This window comes from Pyrgilauda ruficollis, unplaced genomic scaffold (genome assembly GCF_017590135.1).
Source record: "Pyrgilauda ruficollis isolate IOZ18807 unplaced genomic scaffold, ASM1759013v1 scaffold163, whole genome shotgun sequence".
Lineage (NCBI taxonomy): Eukaryota > Metazoa > Chordata > Aves > Passeriformes > Passeridae > Pyrgilauda > Pyrgilauda ruficollis.
This window is the reverse complement of record NW_024515098.1, coordinates 345,629-352,422: the sequence shown is the minus strand read 5'-3', so window position 1 is coordinate 352,422 and position 6,794 is coordinate 345,629. Positions and strand designations below refer to the sequence as shown.

At 41.0% G+C, this 6,794-nt stretch overlaps 1 protein-coding gene across 6 annotated transcripts in view; it reads left to right on the top strand.

Annotated features, from left to right (window-relative positions):
- Positions 1–6,136: 6,136 nt before the first annotated feature.
- Positions 6,137–6,794, top strand: part of GAS2 (growth arrest specific 2) — an 86,080-nt gene continuing 85,422 nt past the window's right edge. For 3 of the 6 annotated variants that reach the window (XM_041463264.1, XM_041463269.1, XM_041463268.1), the window contains exon 1: positions 6,137–6,259. The gene's annotated coding sequence lies outside the window, so the exon portion shown is untranslated. Of the gene's footprint in view, positions 6,309–6,469; positions 6,720–6,794 lie in introns of those variants that run through there. The other 3 variants (XM_041463267.1, XM_041463265.1, XM_041463266.1) reach the window with 3 other exon arrangements.

Genomic DNA, 6,794 nt, shown 5'->3' with positions numbered 1-6,794 from the left:
ATTGAAGCAATGAATCTTAATGATTAAAGGGAAATGTAGATCTGTGTCAAGAGAAGGAAGACATCCAAAACGAAAAGGAAGGAAGGCAGGAATTTGACCAGCCTGGGTGGGGGAAGTGGGAGGGCAGGCATTATTACTCTGTTAAAACATTTTCTATTTAAAATAATTGTTGAGTTCTTGAAAAACTGATTGGTCTTCTGCTATTCTTGGTCTGGAAATTTTGCAAGTTTCAAGAAACTGCAATATGTGCATCAGAACTCTTTGTAAATTGCCTCCCAAGCACAGCATTTATCTGTTAATTCCCATGAAAATTAGTTTATGCATTTTGATTCAGCTACCATAAAAGAAGAAGCTGATAAAATTATTCCAAAACACTTGCAAGAAGACAATGTGGCAGGGATAGTTTAGATCGTCTTTTTCTCACTGCTCTTCTTGTGTTTTCAGCAGTTAAAATCCAGTGTTTCTATGTGACCTCAGATAGCACCCTATTTTAATGATTTGTCCATTCCAAGTAGAGACCAAGCACAAAATCTAGATCTCATGTAAAATATAAGGAACAGGAAGAGAGATCATCATTTAATTTACCTTTGGGCTAGTTCTGACAGATATCTCTGGTTAAGTTGCTGTATGTCTTAATCACTTTCCATTGCTACATTGTCTTGTGAGGAAGATAGTGTAGTATGAGCTGTAGTTAGAAAAGTTAAGATTCTCTATGTGAGGCTATCACTGATTTCACTCCCAGAAGGAAGGAAGGTGTTATGAGGCCTATCCAATATACATAGGGAATTAAATCACCTTTATCAATGTAGTAACTGAGGGTTTAAGAAAAAATTAATAATACCTGTCTGCTTCATTTATGTTTAAGGCACTGTTTGTTTAGGGACAGATTATTGTGCTTTGTCAGACAGAACGTATTTGGCCTGGTAATTATTGTGTAGTTGTGCATGTCAACTGCATGCTCTGCATCCATGGAGAAGTGACACAGACAAATGATACCATTCTATGCAAATCAGAATCACGAGCACTTACTCTATAATATTTGTGCCAGTGATGCACATACTACAGACCTGGATCTTCTGAGCAGTCTGTGTGTGCTGGTGCACAGTACATCAATCCAAGCATCACAGAAATCTTATTTATTGCGTCAAATTTCATCCAGGCGTTTTCTGTGACACTAATGAAGATTCCTCCAAAGGTTAGAAGTAGATATGTTTTAGTAAATATAATGCAGAGGGAACAGTTAACTTGTATTTGGACTTGCAATGATGAAAATTGGCTTCTCTTCGATTACAGCATTCAGTTTCATATTTAAGATTAAAACCGAAGTTTCATTTAAATGGTAATTATTTTTAGTTATATATAATTATATAGATAGAACGTACAATTCCTGCATAGTAAGTTTACAAGATGGAAGGACAAAACACACTACTTTTATGGTAAAATAGCAGTTTGAAGTTTCTTCATAGAGCTTTAACATGAGTGTTTCACTGCAGGTGGATAAAAGTTCAGTTGACTGTGAAGTCACTGTGTGTGTTGAATGGAATTATAAAAGGATGGAATTAACTTACAGCATGTCTTATTTTCATGGTAATGAAAATAGTAAATGATGCATAACTGAAACAATTTTAAATTCTACCCATTTCATTTTTTCCTCTATTCTTAAAATTGCCATACAAAGGACACATTTTAACTGAGATTTTTACATTATATTCCAACTGTTTTAGAAAAAAAATTAAAATAAGGTGTATCTGACACCAGTTAGTGCAATGTATTTCAGCAAGTTCCATAAGGTTGTATTTACTGATCTCAGGCCTGCAAAGCTATTGACCACTTTCCCTTTATTAAAAGTCAAGGAAGACATGGAAATTTGTGGCAAAGTAAGTACTATAATATTGCACAATACTGGATGATTTATGAAACACCTTCTGCACTCATTGTTGCTGCTCATATTCTAACAAACTGACTCAGAATCAGCAATTTTCAGTCACCTCTGAACTCTATTTTTTGAATTTTAACTTCTGTGGCAGGTACTGAAAGAAAGAACAAAGCAATCTATTTCTGCATTGCAAACTTACTTAATTTTCAGTTAAATAATTTAATTATATGGTCCCTTTGATGGCAAAAAAAAGCAAGAAAATGAGCAGGTATGATATTCTCAATTCAATATACATTTTTTGCAGCATTTCTGCAACACAACTCAGTTGTTGTCTCCCATCCCTCTTCTCTTAGTTGACCTAGGTATGTCCTGTTTAATGTATATGCTTTAGGAGGTGATACAGAACTGGGCTTCCAGAGATCAATTTCAATGTATCTGTTATATTTGACTGATTTTTTTCTGGTCAGTTGTGACACTAATTACATGTGGAAGGAGGAGTGTTTGGGAAATTTGGAAAAATATCAGGAAAGTGGGATCAACAGATATGACAATACAGATGCCTGTATCTCTGCCTGCTGAGAACTTCATCCTCCACTCTACACTGTCTTCTCTTGGTCTCTTTTCCTCCTCCCATTCAGTGACTGCTGTGTCAGCCTCCTGGGCATTGAGAAACCTTTGATCTAGGTAATTTTTCTCTCCCATTTGTAAATGACCTGCAAGGTACCTTCATAAGAAAATCCTGATAATGTCACAGCACTCACAGGTCATCAGAGGTGGTGGTTTTAAGAGAGTTTTTAGGAAAGGGCTGACAAATTACACAGATAAAATGGGCCATTGTGGTCATCCTTGCTGACTTCATGCTCCAGAATTTAGTCTCCAAATATCTATGCATCAAGGTTTAGACCTGCTACCAAGTAAATCTTACAGAATCTTTAATCCTGAATTTTTGTCCTAAATCATAAAAAGCTTATGATGTCTTCAGATAGAATTTGTTGCATCTCAGCCACGTATACACATTTATTCTGAGAATTAATTTTAACAGTAGGAAAGGAATATTATCCAGATGACAAGATATAGAACCATTTTGCAGTGGTATTATATTAATATTATTCAGCAATACATGCACATATGACTTCCAAATATGCTTTATCTTTCTCCCTCTCCTTTCCTATGGCTGTCTTCAAATCATTGTTTATTCTCATACCCATTCATCCTCTTATTTGTTTGGAAGTAGACTCTCAAAAGTATTATCAAAACATGTGGACACAGGAGGTTGAAAGTGTGAGGACCTAAGATTAACTGTGTGGAGGACTAATGAAAACGACAGCATTTGACTGGGAAAGCTTTGTGTATTTCCTCTGCAAAGGTAAGCAATGCTGTTATTGAACCTTATGCAGAAAATGTGTTTCTGTTGGGGCTCCAAAGTTACTGCGTCAAATTTGAAAGCCGAATTCTAATGTTAAAGATGGAAGAATTGTGAATCTCAGTTCATTCATAATTGTCATGGTGCTACTGAAACTTCCACAGCATTCACATAATGGACATTTCAGATGCATGCTTGGCACTGTGTTTCCATCCCTTTGGCTAGAGTAAGATTTGCTCTAACCCTCAGGTTTTTGTTTTTCTTAACTTTTGTACTGGATGTTACATATCAATCCTCAATACAAAAAGATACATAAAGTATCTACGAAAGCTCTCATGCTCTTAGATTATCCTTTGGTACAAACTGATATATAAAGGTGCACACAACCAACTTCAGCTTCAAAATCTTACAACTGCTTTTCTAGTCCTTCCTACTGGTACCTATGCAAATGCTCACACAAGATTTACTGCATGGGATCTGGAAAAGCCTCAGCTTAACTCCCTGCGCAGAACTGCTCCCAAACTTAGTAGGAATCTTGTAACTTCAAGAGAATGTGAACCATGAGAAGCTTCTGGTCAAGATGTAACTGTTGCTTAGGAGAATGTTTTTCAACTTCTCTAGACATTAGCAGGATTTTAAGTACAAGGGACATTTTAACAACATTTGTCTTCCCATCTCAAGGTGGTTTTTATATTGAGTTGACATAAATTGGATTTGAATTGCTGCTCCTTATTAAGTAACAAAATCTTTCTCAAGGTCAGGTAAGAAATTGTAAGATAATCAAGTGGATGCAGGAATCTGCTTATCGGCTCACCATCGGTTCCAACCCAGTATTTTTAGGATATATTATTATGGCTTTTTTTCTCCTTTTTGTTTTTCTGAGCAAAAAAAATGGATGAGCCAATGAAAACTGTCATGCCTAGGGGCATTAAAATTTTGCTAACTGGATCAAAACTAGGAGGTAATTTAATTCTGTGCTGTTACTCACATAGTAGATGGCTAGAGCTCACCATAGTTAACTATATCAGCATGCTGATGAATTGCTCTCATTTAAGTAGCACTCATCACAGCAGTTAATAGTCCACCAGAAAAGTATAATAATAGTATAGGAATACAATAAATAACAAGAGTGCATTTGATTGGCCAGGAATGAATATCTGCTATTCAGGGAATAGGAATTTGCTTATACTGCAATTATTGAGAAATAGCCCAGCATTAATTACAAAAATCAAGTTTTCCCAGCAGATCAGTGTACAAAGAAATGAATGTAAATAAAAAATAAGGGTCAGTTTGATGAGTGTTTCAGCAATCAATTTAAAACAATTCTTTCAGTATAATTATACATGTGTTTTAGCTAGAAAAATTTAATTAAATGACCCTACCCTGAAAGAGAAAAATAAGTGCACTGTTCATCTGGAACACTCTTATTGAAAGTGATAGCATGACACCATTAGGAAACTCAACAAGACCATCTACAGTCATGCATTAAGAGAAGAAGTCTGAACATCTGTTTCCCGCTATTGAATTCACAAAAGGAGCTTCGCTGGGCAGGGAATAAGTGAACAAACAATAGTTGGAGAAGGCTATCTCTGACATTTAACAAAATGTTGAAGTATCACAAAAATGACGTAACGTGAGAATGAAATGTCTGAAATAATGGTGTGCTAAAAGTTACCTTGGCAAATGAAGCACACATAACAAGAACAAGCCAAACCTCTACCCATCACTCTTTAAAATGTGTACAATGAATGATCAGTTTATGAACAGCATACTTTTTTATTCAAGGTGGCATGAAATGGTTTTGGAGAAATAAGCAATAAAGAAAGTTCCACCAAATATTTCTCTAGCCATTAAAAAAAAAAAAAAAAAGTGACAAATATAAGGTGTGTCTATAAGTGTTAAAAAATTCCAGACATAATAGTCAAACTAAAGAAAAAACAGAATTTTATCTTGGATGTGACATTTTCTTTTCTTCTTGTCTTTCCACTTCCCCAGCCACGAGTCTTGGAAAGGGAGCAATAATAAAAGATAAATAGAACCAAGAATCAAGTCGCTGCCAAGGGCTGTAATACAACACCTCAGCATTTCAAGGGTAAATCAGTGTGAACTGCGTTTGCCGTCCCTCTGAAAAAACTAAGTATTAAACTTCCGTTCAGTCAATGCGGACTGCTCAAGGGTAGGAAATCGGTGTCAGAGAGGAAAAAAAAAAAAAAAAAAAAAAAAAGGAAGAAAGAAAGAAAGGGGGGGAAAAGGAGGGGGGAGGGGGGAAGTGTAAAAAAAACCCGAAACCCAAACAACAAACCAAAAACAACACCGATCACAAAAAAAAAAAAAAAAAAAAACAAAAAACCCAAAAAAAAAACCCAAAAAAAAACCCCCCAAAAACCAAAAACCAACCAACCAAAACAATAACAACAACAAAACAACAGACAAAACCCCAAACCATCCAAACAAAACCAAAGCCGGGTTTCCCAAAGAGAGCATCGAGCTGAGCGGACAGAAGTATGAGGAGAGGCAGCGCGGCTGCTCCCAGCCCGCCCAGCTGTGCCCGGGGCACGGCGGCGGTGCCGGAGGCGAGAGGGCAGCGAGGGCAGCGCCCGGAGCCCTGCCTGTTCCCCCGGCCGAGGTGGGAGCCCTGCCTGTTCCCCCCAGCCGAGGTGGGAGCCCTGCCTGCCCGCCCGGCCGAGGTGGGAGCCCTGCCTGTTCCCCCCAGCCGAGGTGGGAGCCCTGCCTGTTTCCCCCCAGCCGAGGTGGGAGCCCTGCCTTGCTGCCCGCCCCAGCCAAAGTGGGAGCCCTGCCTGCCTGCTCCCCCCTCCCTGCCAAGGTGGGAACTCTGCCTGCCTTCCTGCCCGCCCTGGCCAAGGTGGGAGCCGTGCCTGCCTCTGCAGCGGGGCTCGCCACGCGGGCTCCTTTAAATTGAGGGCGTTTCGTGTGTCTCGCCGGCTGCTCTCGAGTTTAAAGAGAAAGGGGCCCGAGCGGAGCGGGAAGGTGATCTTTGCCCGGCGGCTCTTCGGTGGGGAGTAGGTGCTTTTGTTTCCTTGCTTCCCTAGTCCTGGGGAGGCCGCGGGGGTACGTCGGGGGAGCAGCAGGGCTCGGCGCGGTTGGGCTCGGCGGCGGGCACCGCGGGGGTGGCTGCTGCCGCTGTCTGGTAGTGGGGGTTCGCGGGGTTTTGGTGTGGATTTTTTTCCTCCCGCTCTCTGACCGTGGGAGTTTGAAAGCATGGCGGAGGCGGAATGAGAATGTGCGTGGGTCTGTGGCGGAGGTCCACGCGTGGTTCTCCCGGGGCTCGCCGCGGTGCGGATGCGGGTTGCTGGCGGGCTGCCCTGGGCATCCCGCGGAGGGTCGGGGGCTGCGGCGGGTTTTCTTGGTCCTGCCCCCGAGGGGCAGACCTGGGAGCAGCGCTTCCAGCACTCATGGCAAAGCCATTAGCTCACTGTGGAGGGGCCCCGAGGAGGACAAACGCATCGGACTCCGCGGCGGGTGAGAGCGGGGCGGGCAAGAAGGGATGGGGGGTGGCTCTTACTCACTGTGCACTCACCCCTGGCCCCAACCTCT